We start from the raw sequence: 21000 nt of genomic DNA, 5'->3' as shown, positions 1-21000 counted from the left end.
GCTGTGGCGGTGCGGGGACGCCCTAGCCTTCCGCACCACTCGCTCCTCCAAGACCGGGGCCAGTTCCTAGCACTCGCTCAGCCTCAGCCTTACGTGCATCTCCTCACGCTAGTCTTATCTATTACACCATCCTCCAAAGCAACTGGAACATTCTCAAGGCCACATTCTAAGGCTTCCCCCAGCCCACCCAGCTGTAAGATGAGAGCTCTGAGGGAGCAACTTGAAACTAAGTTATGAAGAGGCCACGATTCTGCTATTCTGAGGTGGCTGTGAAACAGCTTCACCATAGTGTTTATGGGAAGAAAATTCATTCTTTGGGAAGTTAGGGGCTGCAAAACGATGTCAAATGATAGAAAAAAAAACAAGAAATGGATTTCTTGGAATCCAGAGATGACTGTACTATCCCCAACTCTCTCCTGTTTCTTGGGATGAGCTCAGTTTTTCCTTCCAAGGAACACGCCAAATGCTTTCAAAGGACAGACTGTCTGTGTCATTTTCCACAGTGGTGGCTGGTGTGAGCAACACAGTCCCAACATGGCTGAAAAGGCAAGAAAGGTGGTTTAAGTGGGAGCAGAAAACAACCTGCCCTCCCACCGCCACCGCCCGCTGGGGTCCCACGCAGAAGTGTTAGAAGGTGGAGATGCTGGAAAGTTTTCCTGGGATTCCAGGGGAGCGGGTGTGGGCCGGGGGCTCAGGCGAGGCATGAATTCTGCGCTGGGAGTTTGGGCTACATATTTCTGGGGAAAAAAAGTCTGCAACCGTGTTTCTTGCTAAGTAGGCCTGCAATCAGGGAAACCAGAGTAACTCTGAGAGAAACTATGGGGCAACAAAGCCACGGGTGTATGCTGCCTCTGGCCTCCCAGACGTTTCCCCCTTCCCCTCAGCAGCAACCTCATGACAACTGCCAATATTTCCAAGAGCTCCTAAGCCGCCTTCCACAGCCCGCACTTTCCCCCATGCTGAGGGGCTTCTGCGCGTGGAGTTCAAAACGTGCTTATGGCTAGTGAATAACCCTGCTAGTTGTAGGAAGATTTAAACCACAGAAAAAATGTCAATTACCTGCTATTGGACCACCCAGAGAACATCACTGATAATATTGTAGGCTCCTGGTCTTACTTGTCAATGCATGCTTTAAAAAACTTTAAAAACATACATGATGTATACACACACACACACACACACACACACACACACATATAAAATCCTTTTATCTTCACTTTTCCATTTAACATTGTATCACGAGCATTTCTTCCGCGGGTGGCGCCCCCTTGAGAGAATTCCTCAGACGCCAGGGAAACGTTCCAGGCAGAGCCTGCGGGGAGAGGCTGCCTCTCTTTCCCTCACTGACAAAGCACAGGGGTCAGCAGTCCGGACTGAGCAGAAGCCTGGATCTTACCCCAGCTTTGTGCTCTCCCCCAGGTCAGTCAGAGCTGTTCTCCTGCCCATGCCAAGTTCCCTCCCATGGGGGCTGCGCGAGCTTTCCACGGTTTCAGCATCAACGATACTTTTGTCTGCTCCCCTCGGGAAGAGGGCTGGATCCTCTGCTTTTGTGTCCTTGATGGATCCAGCCCAAGTTCGATGGACCCGTGTACTTGCTCAGTTTCCCTTGATGGCCCGGTTCCAAGAACAGCTCAGAAGCCAAGGAAACCAAAATCCATGCCTCTGCAGCCAAAATGGAGAGGCTGTTTCCTGATACTCCGCGTGTGTGTGTGCGTGTGTGTGTGCGTGCGTGTGTGTGCGTGTGTGCGTGTGTGTGTAGTCCCAACCTGTGATTTTATTTGTCATAGTATAAAACAGCTTAGTGCACAGTTTTTTCCCTGCTTTCATGCAAATAGATGATCTATCCTTCCCCAGCTGACTCAGTTGTGAAGAATAAGTGGCTGTGAATGAAAATTTTTGCAAATGAATCCAACTAACAACAGAACCAGAGCTTTGTTGATGATGAAAATCACCAATGTTTTAGTAGATGTATAGCTGCTTCCTCAGGTGTGAGCTATATATATTGTAGGTAATATGTTTTTTTTTTAAAAAAAAATTTATTTGTTTATTACTGTTTATTTTGGGCTGTGTTGGATCTTCATTGCTGTGCGCGGGCTTTCTCTAGTTGTGGTGAGCGGTGGTTACTCTTTGTTGCAGTGCGCGGGCTTCTCATTGTGGTGGCTTCTCTTGTTGTGGAGCATGGGCTCTAGGCGCGTGGGCTTCAGTAGTTGTGGCACGTGTGCTCAGTAGTTGTGGCACATGCGCTCAGTAGTTGTGGCTCGCGGACTCTAGAGTGCAGGCTCAGTAGCTGTGGCACGTGGGCTTAGTTGCTCCACGGCATGTGGGATCTTCCCAGACCAGGGCTCGAACCCGTGTCCCCTGCATTGGCAGATGGATTCTTAACTGCGCCACCAGGGAAGTCCTGGTACCAATGTTTGCAAATAACTTATTTTTAAAATTGTGATAAAAGATTTACCATTTTAGCCATTTTAAAGTATACAGTTCTGTGTCATGAAGTACGTTCACATTGTTGTACAACCATCACCACCTGTCCATCTCCAGAACTTTTTCATTTTTCCCAACTGAAACTCTATACCCATTAAATAATATCTCCCCGTTATCCCTTCCCCAGCTTCTAGCAACCATTCTTCTACTTTTTGGAAAATAACTCATTTTTCACATCAATTAGAGTGTATTCTAGGTTATGCTTATATCATTGCTCACATTCATTCACTCATTTATTCATTTTACAAATATTTATTGAAGGCCCGTACTGGTGAGTAGAACAAAACACCCCCGCATGTGAAGCTTATGTGCTTAAACAATTAACTGATAAAAATAAAATAAGTGTAGGGTAGTAACAAATGCTATGTAGGGAAACAGTTACCAAGTGGTCCAAGATGGTTTCTCGCAGGATGTGAAATTGTTGATGGAGACTTAAGAGAAGTGAAAGAGAGTCATGCAAGAATCTAAGGGAGGAGAATGGGGGGGAGGTCCCGGGAAGGGGGAAAGCCTGGAAGGAATAGATGCACCAGCCCTGAGGAGGTGTATCCATTACAGGATTTTCGCTCCAGGTAGTAGAATATCCAATCAAGAATGGCTTATGGGGGTTTCCCTGGTGGCGCAGTGGATAAGAATCCGCCCGCCAATGCAGGGGACACAGGTTTGAGCCCTGGTCCAGGAAGATCCCACATGCTGCAGAGCAACTAAGCCCGTGCGCCATAACTACTGGGCCTGTGCTCTAGAGCCCGCGAGACACAACTACTGATCCTGCACGCCACAGGTACTGAAGCCCACGTGCCCAGAGTCTGTGCTCCGCGACAAGAGAAGCCACCACAATAAGCCTGTGCACTGCAATGAAGAGTAGCCCCTGCTCACCGCAACTAGAGAAAGCCCGTGCGCAGCAATGAAGACCCAACACGGTCAAATATAAATAAATAAAATTAAACAAAAAAGAATGGCTTATGGGAATTCCCTGGTGGTCCAGTGGTTAAGACTCCACCTCCACACTTCCGCTGCCAGGGTCCTGGTTTTCGATCCCTGGTCGGGGAACGAAGATCCTATAAGCCCGTGGTGTAGCCAAAAAAAAAAAAAAAAAAAAAAAAAGAATGGCTTAGACCACCCTTTCTCAAAGTGAGATGATCTGGGGGGCTTCCCTGGTGGTGCAGTGGCTGAGAGTCCGCCTGCCAATGCAGGGGACACGGGTTCGTGCCCTGGTCCGGGAAGATCCCACATGCTGCAGAGCGGCTGGGCCCGTGAGCCATGGCCGCTGAGCCTGCACGTCCGGAGCCTGTGCTCCGCAACGGAAGAGGCCACAACAGTGAGAGGCCCGCGTACCACAAAAAAAAAAAAAAAAAGTGAGATCTGGGGATCCCCTGGGGATTCCCAAGACCCTTTTAAGACATCCGTGAGGTTAAAGCATTTTCATAAGAAGACCAAGATCACCTTCATTATTTCACAAGTGTAAAGTGGACGTACTTCAGCGGCTATATGATGTGTGATAGCACAGAGATGAAGTGCAGAAGCAATTGTTATCAGAGACCAGCCATCTCCCATTAACTCAGACTTAAAGAGATTTGCAAAAAGGTAGAACAACCACTCTTCTTACTAATTTTTTCTTTTGGAACATATAATTATTTTTTTCATAAATCCACGTTGTTTATGTGAACAACAAATGGGTTTATTATCTTTATTTATAAATATTTAAGCTTTTTCTCTGTCACAGTTTCTAGCAGGTAAATACGGAGCCGTAGCACACATAGACAGAAGCTCTTCGGGATTCTCAGTAAGTTTTTCTTTTTTAAGATCTATTTATTTATTGGGACTTTAGTTGCAGCACACGGGATCTTCGTTGACGCATGCGGGATCTTTCATTGTGGCACGCAGGCTTCTCTCTAGTTGTGGCATGCAGGCTTTCTCTTCTCTAGTTGTGGCACGCAGGCTCCAGGGCGCGTGGGCTCTGTAGTTTGTGGCACACAGGCTCTCTCATTGAGGCGTACGAGCTCAGTAGTTGTGGCGCATGGGCTTAGTTGCCCTGCGGCACGTGGGATCTTAGTTCTCTGACCAGGGATTGAACCTGCGTCCCCTGCACTGGAAGACAGATTCTTTACCACTGGACCACCAGGGAAGTCCCACCTCAATAATTTTTAAGAGCTGAAAGGGGCCCTGATACCAGAAGTCTGAGAACCACTAGCTTAACCAATAAGGATATTTGTTATCTCACATGATCAGAGGTTCAAAGGCAGCGTGGTGGCCCCTGGGGTAGATGCAGCGGTTCAACCATGACGTTGAGAACAAGGGTGCTTTCCAGCTTTCCACCTTTCCATCTGGCTACTCTCAGCTTGTCAGCAGCATCCCTTCTTCACGGTCAAGAGACAGATGTCTGAGCAGTTATAGACGTTGCAGATACGCACACATCTAGCCAGGAAAGGAATCTCCTCCCGTGAGTCTCTACAGTAGGGGAAAATTTTTGCCTAAAAGCTTTCCTACAGAAACAGTGGGCCAGCATCAGGCCACATGCCCATACTCCAGCCCTAAGTCCTAGAGGTGAGTCTTGGCATTTTCACCTTCTATGGAAGGGGTTTCTGCAGCACGAAAGGTGGGGGGAGGGTACTGTAGGGCTGGGGCATGGGAACAGCTTGGCCTGTTGGAGAAGCCACAGGCCATCCACGGTGGGAGCATGGGAACGCTGTTGGTGACACGTGTGGAAGAAAGTGAGGAGAAGGTTAGGATCTGCTACTTTAGCTTAGAAAATGTTATTATAGCTGGGTCCGAGGTTGACCTGGGTCCTGGGTAATTTTTGATAAGGTTCAGTCAACAGCAAGAATGAGATCCAGCTGTTTTGCTGGATGAAAACTTGATATGAATTTAGAATCCATTATCCTAAATTCCTTAAAACTTAAGCCATAAACTCAGCGAGTTAAGGGTTGGACTTTTTGTGATACACTTTAATTTCTTCACCAGACTTTTAATTAAAAGGTAATCTGATAAACAGTAGCCAAGATATGGAAGCAACGTAGGTGTCCATCAACAGATGAATGGATGCAGACGTGGCGCATATATACTACGGAACACTACTCAGCCGTAAAAAAGAATGAAATAACGCCACTTGCAACAGCATGGATGGACTTGGAGGGCATTGTGCTGAGTGAAATAAGTCAGAGCAAGACTTATTTCTGTATGATCTACTGTATGATCTCACTTGTACGTGGGATCTAAGACATACAACAAACTAGTGAATATAACAAAAAAGCAATGGACTCACAGATACAGAGAACAAACTAGTGGTTACCAGTGGGGAGAAGGAAGCGGGGAGTGGGCAAGGTAGGACCAGGGGACTCAGAGGTACAAACCACTATGTATAAGATAAATAGGCTACCAGGATATATTGTACAGCACAGGGAATACAGCCAATATTTTATAGAATAACTAGAAATGAAATATAACACTTAAAATTGTAAATCACTGTGTTGTACACCTGAAACTTATATAACATTGTACTGTACCTCAATTGAAAAAAAAGAAAGGTAATCTGATTAATGCAGGAAAGGACTATGGGAAGGGTGGGTAAGGCATTTCGTAATTATGGCCGGAGTATCAGGCTCTTTACCTGGAAAGCCTGGGCTGGCCAGCAGTTACGTGCATCTTGGACTTGGGCTGCATCTTCCCTAGGCAAAGGGCAGAAGTGCAGGTGACCCCTAAGGACAGTTCTTCCTCTGTGCTCTTTGCTAATTGGGACTGGACTCCGAAAAACTGCCCAAACAAACCCAAGCCAGATGGATCACAATTTTTCTTGTCCTTTGTATTATCATTTCCCATCAATGATTTTTTTTTTCAAATGTCAATCAAACGTTTATTGATACTCTTCTAAATACTGGACACTGGTTAATTGACCCTTGACACAAAAATAGACTTAAGTGTTATAAGCTCAAGAAATACCCAAGTGGAAAATTTTCATGGCCTTAAGAAGTTGGTTTTTAGATATAGTGTCACACGATTTCCTTCAGTCAAAATGGTCCTGTATCTAATGTCTCTGTTAGAATGTACTTTGTCTGATTTTACAAGAGCCCTCAAAGGGCAATCATGGGCTTCCATGATGGGAATTCTGATTTTGAAAATGATGACCCGGACATGGGAACGTCAGTGTGTTGATGGTGGGTAAAGTCCGTCCGGTAAACTTGGTTGTCTGGCCTCGTGCGGATAACAAACTCAAGGCTGAAAAAATACAGGTTTGTTGTCGTTAGTGATGTTGTTTTGTAATTGGAGTTCTATTTATTAGAGATTTACTATTTAGGTCAGACGTTTGCTGATTCAGTTTTTAAAGAATTTGCAAACATTGCTTCCTCGGGCTCCCCCAGCCTGGGCATGAATAATAATTGTAGTTATAATAAGGCTGGGAGCACTGAACTTTTACCCTGCCCCCATCCCCAAGGCACCAAGCCTGGGGGCAGGGAGAAACGTGCTTGCAGTTTGGGCCTGCCAGCCCTGTCAGCTGAGGTAGGATGCTTTGTCATGTAACGGAGGGCAAGGAAAATGTGCATGTTCACGGAGCACAGGGCTTAACGGATTAGTTTATGGGACCCGTCAAAGCTGTGTTAATAGAAGGAATGCAAATTTCCTATGTATTCCAGACAGGAGAGGGTTTTGGATGAAAATTAATCCTGGTCAAGGCAAGCGATGTTTGATTTTAAATACGCTAAGAGAAACCAGCGGCAGTTCCAAATGGAACATCCCCCCATCTTTGAAATCAGAGCTCACTCCTCCCATCTCCCTGCAGCCCACTGGCTGCTCTGCAGAAGCATCAGTAATCTGGTAGAGATGAAAGGGCATCAACAGCCTTTTGACACCAGCCGCTTGTGAAATTTGCAAGACACAGAGAAGGAGAAAGAGGGGAATTGAGGCTTGATCCTTTCTGTAAAGAAGGGTGATGGATGGGGGAGAGGGTAGGGGAAGAGTCTTGGAAGGGGAGGGGGTTTACGGGCAAGGGCTGCCTGAAGAGAGGGAAGGGAGAGATTTGCAAAAATAAATAGGAAATCTCTTTCTACTACAACACAGAACATTCTAAATGTTTCTAAATTCAAAAGAAAAAAGATTGAACTATATTCAGGATTCTAATAGATTTAGTATACCTTACATGTAGCAAATGACAAGGTGTTTGTGGCTAGGGTTTGCAGATGTGTGGAAGGAGTGACGACGTGAATGTTTCTTGGATGTAATGTATTCTCCAGCAGGTATCAGAAATAGTTGGTTCGATATAAATCCAAGAAGTTCCCTAAGAGAAACAAAGGGAACTTTGCAGGATGAGTAGTTGAACCTGCCCACATGGATGATTCAGGCTTCTCCAACAGGCCTGCTCCTCTTGGGTGCAGGTGCTGGACACTGGTCGCTCTTAATTTCTTCTTCAAAGGTGAAAAAGGGACGTAACACATTGGCGGTAAGACAGCCCATCCTTACCTCTGAGAGAAGAGCAGCGGCAACTCTGAGACAGATGAGGTCAGGGAAGTTGGCTCTGGTTTCTACACAGGCAGAGTGGGAGAATCTGTCCAACCTTCTCTCCCTGGCAAATCTGGCCTTGGATTCCAGCCCAGGCCAGGAGCTCCATCAGGGCTGGGCTTGAGGGAGAGCGTGCTTGGTCAGCAGTTATGAGGCAATGGAACAAAAGTGAAATTGGGTCCCAAGCAAGGGTGGGTCAGACCTGGGTTCTGGGTCATAGTGTAAAGTGGAAACTGGTGTGGAGTCCTGGGAAGGGGCAAACAAGAAAACAAGTTTGGACTTGAAACATCAAGTTTAAAACCAGGATTTGAAGGGGCAGGTTGGCAGCCCTGAATTGGCAAGAAGGTGAGGCTGCGAGGATGAGCTCGGATAGATCCCAGAAGAAAACCTACGCAGGCAAGAACATTTACGGAGCGGGACGGGTCGAACTGTTGAGAGCCAGCGTAAGGACTATGGAAATAGGACCTGCTCTGGCCCGTGGAAAACCAGAGCGGCTGCCCCAAAGAAAGGGCAAATCCTCTGGGCTACTCCCCCGGGGAAAGCGGAGGGCGAAGTCCCACAGCATCCGGGGAGCTCTCCTCCCCGCCACTTCCCACCACGCCCTGGCCCCTTCAGCCCATACGGTGTCTCTAGTTGTCTTTGTGGAGCCCGTAACTGGACAGGCTTCCCTGGTGTGTGCTCGCTCTTGGTAGGTGTTCTTTGTGCTAATGACCCATGAGGAGGGGCTGCTGATGCCTGCAGGGGATCCTGGACGGGGTGGGGGGGTGGGGGCTCTGCCTGCTCTGCAGACCTTGAGGCTTCTCATCATCCACAGCTGTGTGAGCCGGTTCTCTGCCGTCTGTCTGTCTGTCTATCTCTCTTTGTACACACACACACACACACACACACACACACACACAGAGGAAACAGGAGATCTGTGTATTCTGCATATCTGTATCTCACTGGTTCTGTTTCTCTGGAGAACCTGACTAACACCTCCTCTCACCCTCCCTGCATTCTCACCACTTGTCCTCTTTGACCCCTTTGCCCTCCAGTGACCCTCCCCTGCTCCTCCTTCTTCCCTATCATTCTTTCCTACAGAAATAACCATGTTTCAGTCTTTTTCATTCTTCCTTTCCACCGCCTCTGCGTCTTCCATGTGTCGAAGAAAAGGCTCCACATGAGAGTAAAGGCACTTGCACTCTAACCCCGGCTCTTTCATTTATTAGCTGTGTTGACCTGGACATGTGTCATTGCCACTGTAGTTAAGCCGAGTGGAAACCTCACTGCCCCAGGGCCTGTGTCAACCCTGGAAATGTTCTAAGCCAGCTGTTTCCGCAGCTTCCTGAGAACAGAGTGTGTCTTACACTATGACAGTAGCCTCGACCTCCAAGTACGCATGAGGCACACAGTAGGTGTTCAATATATGCGTGCCTTGTGTCAGGAGCACAATGTTATAAGCACCAACTTTGGGACCAGCTGTGCCATGAACCCGCCTCTGAGACGCAGAAATGGTGCTTCACGGAGAATGCCTGGAATTTCTAAAAGCGGGAAAATCACCCGATGCGTCTCTAAATCCAACTACAAATGAACCTAGGCTCCCGGTCACAGTGTCATCCTTGGTTTCTTTCCTGGTTGTCACCCTCCCGGTTTTAATGTCTCCCTTGTATCCTGCCTTCCTAGATCCTGGCCTTTGGCTCCTGATATAGCTCTCATTTCACTCCTGGCTTTGGCTTTGGCCCACCTACCTCTTTGGCCTGAAGTCCCAGCTCCAAATTCTGCCTTGGAGTCCGTAGCTGCTTTCCCCCCCTTCCCAGGCCCTTGCTGGATCCTGAAAAACTGCAGCATCAGGAACAGTGCACGGGACCCCACTGTACATCGTACATGTATATTGGTGACTCAGTCTTTACCAGTCTGTGAATACAGGTAGAGCCTCATTTCAATGAATGCCCAAATCTTAGTTGCTCTGAGGTCTCACCTTTTCAATCTTTTATAGTAGCCTCTCCTACTTTTACAAAATCACTTAGGAAACACCAGGGTACCTAGACATATTCACAAACTAGTGCTGGTCACTGGTCGCCACTGTGGCTACCTGAACTTGGGCCTAATGATCCAGCTCCTAACAGCTTACACATGCTGCTCCATGGGCGATACTTAGATTCCGCTGCTACGAGCACCACTAGATGCTGGTGGAACGGGAGACCCACCATGCACGATGCCAATAAAACCGGATCCTCCCTGGCGCTCTGCAAAACCAGGCATCCTTTCTGCTACCTTGGGCAGCAGAAGGCTGCTCCTCTTCTTGCAAGGAGCAAGCTTACTATCTGAGAGGTCTGCAGGACAGGCCCGCGCAGGAGTAGTTCCATCATAGCTGGAAGTAATCACTCTTCCCTAATTCTCAGACCCTCTCACTGGAGCTAGCTTTCAGAGCCATCGTAAACTTCAGGTGCCAAGACAAGTCAATGGGGGAAATACAGTCTTTTCAACAAACGGTGCTGGGACAACTGAATATCCACATGTCAAAGAATTAAGTTGAATGCACATCATATACCATACACAAAAATCAACTCAAAATGGAAAAGAAACATAAATGTGAGACTAAAGTTACAAAACTCTTAGGGACCTCCCTGGTGGTCCGGGGGTAAAGAGTCTGTCTTACAATGCAGGGGACGTGGGTTCGATCCCTGGTCGGGGAACTAAGGTCTTGTATGCCACGGGGCAACCAAGCCTGCGCACCACAACTACTGAGCTCACCTGCCTCAACTAGAGGCCCCATGCCGCAAACTACAGAGCTCACACGCTCTGGAGCCTGCACGCCACAACTAGAGAAGAGAAAACCCGCCACCACAACTAGAGAGAAGCCCGTGCACCACAACGAAGAGCCCACATGCCTCGATGAAGATCCCGCTTGCCACAGCTAAGACCCGACACAGCCAAAAATAAATAAGTAAATGATAAATAAATCTTAAAAAAATAAAATTATAAAACTCTTAGAAGAAAACCTAGGAATAAATCTTTATAATCTAGGGTTAGGCAATGATTTCTTAGCTATGACACCAAATGCACAATGAAAGGAAGAATTCATAAATTGGACTTTATCGAAACTAAAAACTTTTACACTTCAAATGACATCATCAGGAAAGTGAAAAGATAGCTCACAGAACTGGAAAAGCTAGCATATTTATATAACTGATAAGGGACTTGTATCCAGAATATATAAAGAAAGAACTCTTACTCAAGAAGAAGAAAATAAATACTTCCATTTTAAAAATGGGCGAAGGATCTGAAGAAACATTTCTCAAAAGAGATATACACATGGCCAGTAAGCACATGAAAAGATGTTCGACATCATTAGTCATTAGGGAAATGCACATTAAAACCAAAATGAGATACCACTTTATACTTGCTAGGATGGCCAGAATAGAAAAGCCAATAAAAAGTGTTGGTGAGGATATAGGGAAAGCGCTGCTGGAATGTAAAATGGTGCCGTCGCTGTGGAAAAGTCTGGCAGCTTCTCAAAACGTTCCCACATGACCCAACAATTCTCTTAGAGAAACAAAATAAAAGTCCCACAAAGACTTGCACAAAATGTTCATAGCAGCCTTGCTCACAGTAGCCAAAAAGTGGAAACAACCCCCTTGCCCCTCAACTGGTGAATGGATAAATAAAATGTGTTATATCCACGCAGTATAATACGAATAATAATAAAAAGGAATGAAGTACTGATACATGCTACAACGTGGATGAACCTCGAAACCATTAGGCTGAGTTGAAAGAATCCAGTCATAAAAGACCACGCATTACATGTCTCCATTTACATAAAATGTCCATAAAAGGCACATCTATAGAGACAAAAAGTAGTTTCGTGGTTGCCAGAGATTAGGGGAAGGGTAGGGAGTGACTTTAAGTGGGTACGTGGTTTCCTTTTGCTGGGATGAAACGTTCTAAAATTAGATAGCGGCGTTGGTTGCACAATTCTGTAAAGGTACTGAAGACCATTGAATTGTATACTTCACATGGGTGAATTTTATGGTATGTAAATTACATCTCTATAAATTTTTTTTTAAAGAAGTTTGATTAATTCAGGGATATTTGTCTCCGAGACAGATAAAACTTCTTGCAATTTAAAAAAATACATCAGTTACTTCAGGTGCAGTTCCTGGGGCCTATGACCTTTGTGAGAATCTACAAAAAGATTTTTGAGACCTCAAAAAAAATGTATTGGCTTTAAACTGTAAAGACTTATCTGAAATAAATCAAAAGCTGACAAAATATAATAATACGTCAACGAACCAATGAAAGCTAGCGCATATGAAACTAATATGCATACACACACATTGATGTAATATGGGATGTGAGCGTACTTCACACGTGACATGAAGGGATGAGACCCCCAGGAGCAGGGTGCTAGGACTATGAGAGTCTTGGGACAGGGAAGCTGCTTCACACAGACAATTTCTTCTTTCCTTAAAGTGAGGTCTTTCTTAAGGCTTCTGTAGTCCTCCCCTGTACGCTTGCCCCTTTCTGGCCTCCCAAGTTCCTCAGACATAACAATGATAGACAGGGTTCAAGTTTTTCCCTTCCAGAAAGTTTGTTATCCTACATAAAAATCAGTGTATGCAAAGTAGTTTTATAATAGAGCAAATCAAGCGTTCTCATTCCACTCAACAGAGGAACCCAGCTCCGCCGTGCAAGGCACCTGGTTCCAAACCACCCTGGAATGGCCCTTACCGTGTTGCAGAAAATGTATGTCCATGCTTGTGTCCTCCACGTTAAAAATAGTGTGCTCCCTGAGCATTTGGATGCGTCTCATTTACTACTGGACCCCGGGGCCCAGCGCAGTGCCAGGCACATGCTCTGGGCCCAAAAAGAAATTTCTTAATAGGTAAGTTATTTTTATTTATAGTGTTCAGGGTGACAATCACCACGTGCCTGGGTCCTTGCTTTCACATTCTAAACTTCTACCTTCACATACCAATAAAGTGGCTCAAAAAGTAAATAAATTAAAACCTTTAAAAGTAAATAAATTCCAATCGTCTCTGGGAAAGAATATAAAAGAAAAAGTGTTATCATATCACTACTGGGCAACCATTATAGTAATATTTCATTCGTGCAAGAATTATCAATGGATGCTAAAGTTAGCGGGTGAAAGTTGAAGGATTAACAGGATATTTACACAGATTCGAAGTATCTTTCCACAAGATGGTGATATCATGGTTTACAAGAAATAGGTATTCGGTCATTCAGATGACCAAAATATATATTTCTCATACATTTGGTCTTCACCTACAGTTCCTGGCTCACAGCTCCCCAAACCTTTGGAATTTCCTGAGCTATAAGAGCAATGGGATGATTATTTGGTCTCTTGTCTTCAGTTCCTGAAAATGCTTTGGGGAAGGTGACTTTTGGATCCCACCCAAGAGTGGGGGCTGGTTGCCAGGAAAACCAACCATGAAATCAGAGGGTTGGAACTTTCGGTACCATCCCCCATCTCGGTGGAGGGGAGAGGGGCTGGAGGTTGAATGACTCGCCAGTGGCCAATGATTTAATCAATCACGCCCGTGTAATGAAGCCTCCATAAAAACCCCAAAGGAGAGGGTTTGGAGAGCTTCTGGGCTGGTGAACGTGTTTGATGAGAGTGGAGTGCTTGGAGAGACCCTTTCCCCATACCTCACCCTATGTATCTCTTCATCTAGCCATTGATTCATATCCTTTTATGATAAATCAGTCATCTGGTGAGTAAACGGGTTTTCCTGAGTCCTGTGAGCCATTCTAGAAAATTAATCAAACCCGAGGAGGGGGTTGTGAGAGTCTCTGATTTATAGTCAGTCGGTCAGAAGCACAGGTAATAATAACCTGGGCTTGCGACTGGCATCTGAAGTGGAGGTTGGTCTTGTGGGACTGAGCCCCCTACCTGTGGAATCTGATCCTATCTCAGGTAGATAGTGTCAGAAATGAGTTGGATTCTTGGACACCCCACTGGTGTCACAGAATTGCTCATTGGTATGGGGAAGCCTACACACACACACACACACACACACACACACACACACACACACTGGAATTGGGTCCGGGAACCCTTTATCAAGTTACTTATTAATTTTACAAAGAGAAAATAATAACTTTTCAGAGCAGACACTTCAGAAAGACACAACTTTCAGAGCAGCCAAAGGTAACATCACCAGTAATGGGACAAATTACCACCTCTTGAAATGATGCACTGAGAATAACACAGCATCAGTTCTGGAGGATTCTGGCGCAAAATACACAGACTGAATTGAATCATGAGAAAAGCATCAGATGTACCCAAACTGAGGGACATTTTACAAAATAACTGACTCCTCAAAAATGTCAAGGCTAGGAAAAACAGGCCAAAACAGAAATTTTTCCGGGGCGAAGAGGCCTAGGTAGACACTAGAACAGAATGCAGCCTATAATTTGGGGTTTCCTCTTGTCTTTCTTTTGGGGCATTAAGGACATTATTGGGCCAATTGGCAAAACCTGAGAAGAGTCTATAGGTTAGCTAATAGTACCGTATGAGGGTTAATTTTCTGATTTTGATTATCTTCCTGTGGTTACGTTGCACTTAAGCCCTTGTTCAGGAAATACCCACTTAAAGTGTTTACGGGTAAAGGGGCAATGTGTCTGCAACTTACTGTCAAGTGTTTCAGGAAAAAAATTTGATATACAAAGAACGATAAAGTGATGTGATAAAACGTTAACGTTTGGGGAATGTGGGTAAAGGTCGTATGGAACTCCATGTACTATTCTTGCAATCTGCTGGGAAGTCGGCAATTATGCCAAAAAACCCAAGAAAGGTGAGAAATGTTAAAATATCTTTTGTCTCTGGTCATTAAAGCCATTGTTGGATGTCATTTGTGGCACTGAGGGAGCCTGGTAAACATGTGAAAACTCGTCAAAAGGACTCGGCGTCATTAGCATTTCTTACCTTTCTATTTTCTCTCTTGGCAAGGCCCATCCTTTTGCGTGGGTCCAGATAAATTTGATTTCTGTGCAATATGAATTTATAAATTCCATATGCTAGAATGTGCATTTGGATACATACCTTCCAAAATAACAGTGGCTTAAATGGGATAGAAGTTTAGTTTCTCTCTCGAGGAACAGAACTCAGCAGTCTGTCAGCCCAGGGCTGGTCTGGAGGGAGGCTCCTTTATCAACAGAGATCAAGCCTTACTGCTCTGACGTGCTCGGCGTATGGCCTCGTGATCCAAGTTGGTGACTGGGGCTCCAGACAGCACATCTCTACTCTAATAAGTAGGAAACGGGAAGGAACGAAGAAGGGCGTCCCGCAGTCCCCACTGAAGGGCGTGTTCCGGACATTGCACACAACAGTTTTGGTTACATCTCTGTTCCAAGGCAACTTCTAGCTGCAAGAGAGGCTGTGCATTGCATTCTGGAATGCAATGGAATGTATACGTTCCATCCAAAAATTAAGAAGGAAGAGAATGGTTATTGGGATGTGAAATAAGTCCATGTTCCAAAGCGAGATAAAGGTACTCTATAAGGAAACTCTTGCAACTATGACTCAAGTGACAGTATTGGGGCTGCCTGGTGGCATAAAGGATAGTAGATTTGGGGGTGGCCTAGGACATGTAAGTGGAGACAAGAGCTATTTGGAAAGAGGAGAAGAAAATGGGAACAACCCTGTGGATGCTGTGGGAAGTGAGATGAAATAGACCTAACCCTATGGATGCTGTGGGAATGAGACAAGATAGAGCTAAGACCTCTGCGTAAGTGACTAAGACGCCAGCTGAGTGCAGGGAGAAAGGGAAGATAAGGAAAACAGGAAAAGGGAAGAGACTGGGAAGAAAGGACAAGACGGCCTCAGCAAGGGAGACGTCAGGAGTAACAGGGGGTAAGGTCCAGCTGTTCCAGCTGCTGGAGGCTGGCTCTGGGGTCCCTGGGACTGTGGCCTCTTACTCACCTGCAAGGAGAGTCCTGGGAAGCACAGCTTGGTCTGGTATAAGGAACCACCAGTCATTTGTAGTGTTGGAGACGCTCCTGACTTCGTGAAACGCCTTTATACAACTACGCTGGGTGAGCAGACACAGTACCGGGGCCAGAAAAAAAAGTGAGGCTCCACTGAGAAGAAATCCTAATTGTGTGCTAGTAGGAGCTTTAATGACTCCTGATACATCAACCCATGGCTTTGCTGCCGCCTTCGGGGGTATCACGGGGATGGCTGGAGGGCTCAGTGTGGTGGCTAAATACTGGGAAAGCTGCTCACAAGGTTTCTGAGTCAATAGAATTTTTTTTTAGTCCTCTAAAAAAAACTGCCTTTCATCCAATAAATACTTCCCTGTGAGGAGAATCATCAGGGATATTTACCTTTCAGCCAAGCCTATGGGGCAAAAAGATGTATTGAGGGAAAATGATGCACTTGAAGTTTCCTAGGGAATAGGCAAGCTTGCTCATAAAGCACTTCATTTAGCGCAAAATGGTTACATTATAGCGTCCTAGAGCTGGAAGGGACCCTTCTCTTTGGGTATAAAGATTTCTACAGAAGGCTGCAGAGACTGGAGTTTGCTTTGTTTATGGAAATCTGCTCCACCTCGCTCCTGAGAATTTCACGACGGTGGACCTTCCCTTTGCCAATAACTTCAGAGTCGAAGACTGGCGAATGTTTGCAAGTTTTGCGGAATGTTATGCAAATCTGGACTTGAACCCCTTTGAAGAGCTTCCGCCGCGGTTGAGGGCCGGTGCCTGCTCCCAGGACATCACTTCCCTGAGGCCTCAAACTGTTCTTTGAAAGGACGAGGGACACCAAGATACTAATCAGAGCAGTGACGAAGCAGCGGGAAAGTTCTGGCGCCCCAGCCTAGACCCAAGCATCGCAAACTGCTTGGCCTAAAAACACACTGAAGGCAACACATTTTTGTCTCGTAACATATGAGAGGGCAGGTTGCCAAGTACTTGGCTATGAATGTGGAATCCATTAAAAAAAATCCCTGCACTTTGTCACTGTCCTTATACTGGATTAACCCTATAGCATCAGAAATGACACCAGAGATTTACTTAAGTCATTTTAATGTGAAGCTTTCTCTCTTGGCAGTGACTTTCTGCAAAACTGGCAAAGCAGCTTCCAGGGAGTCCTTTCAGGTATGTACACTGGCCTGTAGGTGGAAAGTGTAAGAAACCTTCCCCAAACCTTTCTACTGCAGAGTTATCTGCTGGGGAGAAAGATTAAAGTTAAACTAAACAGAACAAAAAATGCCTAAGTGTTGTTTGTTTTCCTGAAAGTAAAATTTGACTTATAATTAAAACACACTTTTTTTTTTTTTTTTTAAAGGAGAACCTTAGGGGCCTTTTTTTTTTTCCAGCTCATTCTTAGCCCAAAGCCTCATGACTCCTTTTTATCTTTGGGGGTGATATTGAAGAGTGGAATCCTTCATCATTAAACTGAAGGAACTTTACAGACCATTCAGTCCAACACCCCAGTTTGATGGGTAGGGAAGTGAAGTAATTAGCCCAGGGTCTCCTGGCAAACCAAAGCCTGGGTCACCCATCTCCGAGTCCCAGCATCTCCCAGTATCCTAACACTTCTGAAGAGTAGGCTCGCCACAAGAGAATTCATCACTGAACTATGTACTTCTTGCTGTCTCTGCGAATGAAAAGCTCCGCTCCAAAACTTCAACTACTAGAAATAAGGGAGTTAGACTTGTAGGCCCTAAATGCCATTGCCAGTTACAATAAGGTCTAGGAAGAAAATGTCCTCAAACATATTATCCTATTTGAGCGCCATTTTCCTGTGGAAGAAGTCTTGGTTCAATTGTGAATGCCAATAGGTTACCAGGGTGTTTCTGGTTTGTTTCGTTTGTTTGCTCCTGTGATATCAGTTCTTAACTGGAACATGGGAGGTGAAAGGCAGGAAGAAAAGAAATGGGCATTTTTTTAAACCCTCTACTTTAAAACTGAAAGCTTTGAAAGGAGTAAGAGCTAGCCTTGCTGCAGACTTTCTCTATCCAAGCCATGGCTGGAGATGCCTGTAACCCTCAAACAGTCATTCCCATTTTACAGATGGGGAAATGACAGCAGAGAGAGGCAAAGGACTTGCCCAGGGTCATCTGATCGCAGGAAACAGCATTTCAGGTGACTTGTTCCAGAATTTGTGCTTCTAGTCACAGATGATGGGACTCTTCTCCAGACCTATTGAGAGGTATGGGTTCTGCCTTCAAGTTGGCTGCTTCCCCTTCGACAGTTCTGTGGGCTTTAGTTCCTTCCTGCTCTGCTGATTCAGGACCCCAGGAAGCCTGGCTTCCTGTCAAGATCATTTTGAGGGACTGCCAGCAGAAATGCAGACTCAGCAAAGCAGTGCTCACCACGGGAGAGGCTGCAAAAGGTCAGAGAGCCAGAGGCAAAGGCAGACCCACAGAAGTGCTTGTGCGCGCAAACATGCGCTGAAAATTACCTTCTAGGGGAGACAGGCAAAGGGGGTGGGTACAAGAACTGAAAAGCAAAACCACACGGATGAACCTGGGGGAGACTATGCCGAGAGAAATAAGCCAGACACAGACTGACACTGCATGATCCCACTTACACACGGAACCTAAAAAAGTCAAACTCTTAGAACCAGAGGGTAGAATGGTGCTCGTCAGGGGCTGAGTGGGGAAAATGGGGAGATGTTGGGCAAAGGGCACAAACTTTCAGTATTTAATAAGTTGACTAAGTTCTAAAGATCTACTGTATGGCATGGTGACTATAGTTAATAATATGGTACGATATACTTGAAATTGGCTGAGAGAGTAGATCTTAACTGTTCTCACTCCCCATCCCTCCCCAAAAAGGTTAAAGTGATGAAGTATTAATTAACTTGATTATGGTAATCATTTCACAATGTATATGTATGTTAAGTCATCATGTAGTACACCTTAAGGAACTCGCTTTGTACAACCTAAAAGAAAAAAGCAAGAAACAGCAACTAGATAAGTTTGGGGATGCCAGAAATTCTTTAAAAGTCTATTTATTTCCTTGTAGAAAGAAATATTTCTGCCTTTATTAGGAAGGAGAAAAATATAGTCTTTGTTAAATCTATCCACTGAGTTTTAACTTTTTATTTATTTGTTTTTAAACTGGGATGAAATTCACGTAAGATAAAATTAACCAAAGTGCACAATTCAGCGGCATTTAGTACACATTCGTGATGTGCAACCCCCAACTCTAGCTCCAAACATTTTCATCACTCCAAAAGAAAACTCCATACCCATCAAACAATTGCTGCCTCTTCTTTCCTGCCCCCAACCCCTGGCAACAACAGAAACTCTTACATAGCGGCTTAATGAGTTTGGGGACTTTATCCCTCATGGATGGCAGGGAAGAGTGCATGACAGGACCGTAAAACTAGACTAAGGGCCTGCTTCTTCCATTCTGCCTTTGCTGGGGCTGGAAAGGAAAAATCCAGTGGTGGTTTTGGTGCAAAGATGCTGCTGCTTCTCCAGGGCAGACTGGTACCACGTGCCCACTCATACTGTCTCTTGCTGCAACCTGCACTTCTCGTCCCCCAGATTATTTCCCCCGACACCAAACAGTTTGGCCAGGGAACACTCCACAGAGCATCGAGGCTTAAAAAAAATAAGATAACATGATAAAAAAAAGGCCAAACCTCAAATATATAACATACAGGGTTTGCAAACATTCAGCCCAATATTTTGTAACCTTTTCTGTTTTCTTTCGACCTTTTTAATTGTGAAATAGAACACACACACAAACATATGAAACAGAGATGGACAGCTCATTGTTTTATCACAAAGCAAAGATCCACATTCCGAAACATTACGTAAGGCAACTCAGAATGCTCACGTATGCTCCCTAACCTCCCTTTGGAGGTGACCTCAGGCCAGAATTTTATGGCAATCATCTCCTTGCTAAGCATGTATCTTTCAACACTATAGCTGAATTTTGCTTGCATTTTGAGTTTTGTATAAATGGACCACAGGGTATGGACTCTTCTGTTGTTCTGATGTTTCTGGCTCAGCATCCTTTGTGAGATTCATTCATGTTGTTGAATATAACAGTTGTTCATTCTTTTTCATGGCTGCGTAGTATGCCATTGTATGACTGTAGCAGTTTACTTATTTTTTTTATAGGTACACTTTTATATAGTTTCTTTTTACCAGCTTTATTGAGTTATAATTGACATAAAATTGTATATATTTAAGTTGTACAACATGATGATTTGATTGTTTACTTAATCTCCTGCTATGGCTAGCAGGTGTTACCCAACCTCCGGCTATCACAAATGCTGCTGCTATGAGCATCTTGTGCACGTCTTTCGATGTACAAGTTCACATATTGCTGTTGGGCATATTCCTAAAGTGAGATTGCTGGCTTAGAGCATAGGTTCATTTTAGCAGATGCTACCAAACAGTTTTCAAAGTGGTTAGACCGATCCAAACCTTCACCCAACTCTATCTGAGAGATTCCCTTGGTCCACATTCTTACTGCCAGTCTGCTTTGTCAATCTTTTGGATTTTGGCCATTCTGCTTGGCGTGTCATGCTATCTCATTATGATTTTAATTTGTATATCCCTGATTATCGCTGAGGTTGAACACTTTGAACATGTTAATTGTTCATTTGGATTTTTTTTTTATTGGGGGGGGAATTGCCTGTTGAAGTCTTTTACCTACTTTGGGGTTGTTTGTTTTCCTTTTTATCTGTGGGAGTTGTTTATACATTCTGGATATGAGCCCTTTGTTATGTGTCGCAAATGTCTTCCTACTTGTGACTTGCCTTTGTGCTCCTTTTCTTTCTTTCTTTCATCAAAGTATATCATGACACGTTTACATGCACAGAAATTCTTAATTTTCATGCAGTTAAGTTTATTTATTTTCTTTTTGGTTAGTGGTTTTCATAGGCTGTTGAAGTCTTTTCTATCCTCAGGTCAGGAAGACAGTCTTCAATATTGCCTTCTAGTTCTGAACTATCCAATATGGCAGCCACTTGTGGCCATTTAAATGAAAGTTAATTAAAATGAAATAAAATTTTAAAATATTCAGCCCTTCAGTTGCCTGTATTGAACAGCACAGATGAGA

The 21000-nt window shown here is 44.8% G+C and overlaps 1 long non-coding RNA gene across 1 annotated transcript in view; it reads right to left on the bottom strand.

Moving 5' to 3' along the window:
* Positions 1 to 271: 271 nt before the first annotated feature.
* Positions 272 to 21000, bottom strand: part of LOC307177193 — a 32280-nt gene continuing 11551 nt past the window's right edge. The window contains exons 2-3 of the long non-coding RNA XR_013825000.1: positions 14900 to 14960; positions 272 to 538 (exon numbers count right to left, since the gene is read on the bottom strand). This is a non-coding gene — a long non-coding RNA (uncharacterized lncRNA). The remainder of the gene's footprint in view (positions 539 to 14899; positions 14961 to 21000) is intronic.

Source organism: Stenella coeruleoalba (genome assembly GCF_951394435.1).
Source record: "Stenella coeruleoalba genome assembly, chromosome: 19".
NCBI lineage: Eukaryota > Metazoa > Chordata > Mammalia > Artiodactyla > Delphinidae > Stenella > Stenella coeruleoalba.
The sequence above is the reverse complement of the archived record's forward strand: the minus strand, read 5'-3'. Positions and strand labels throughout refer to the sequence as shown.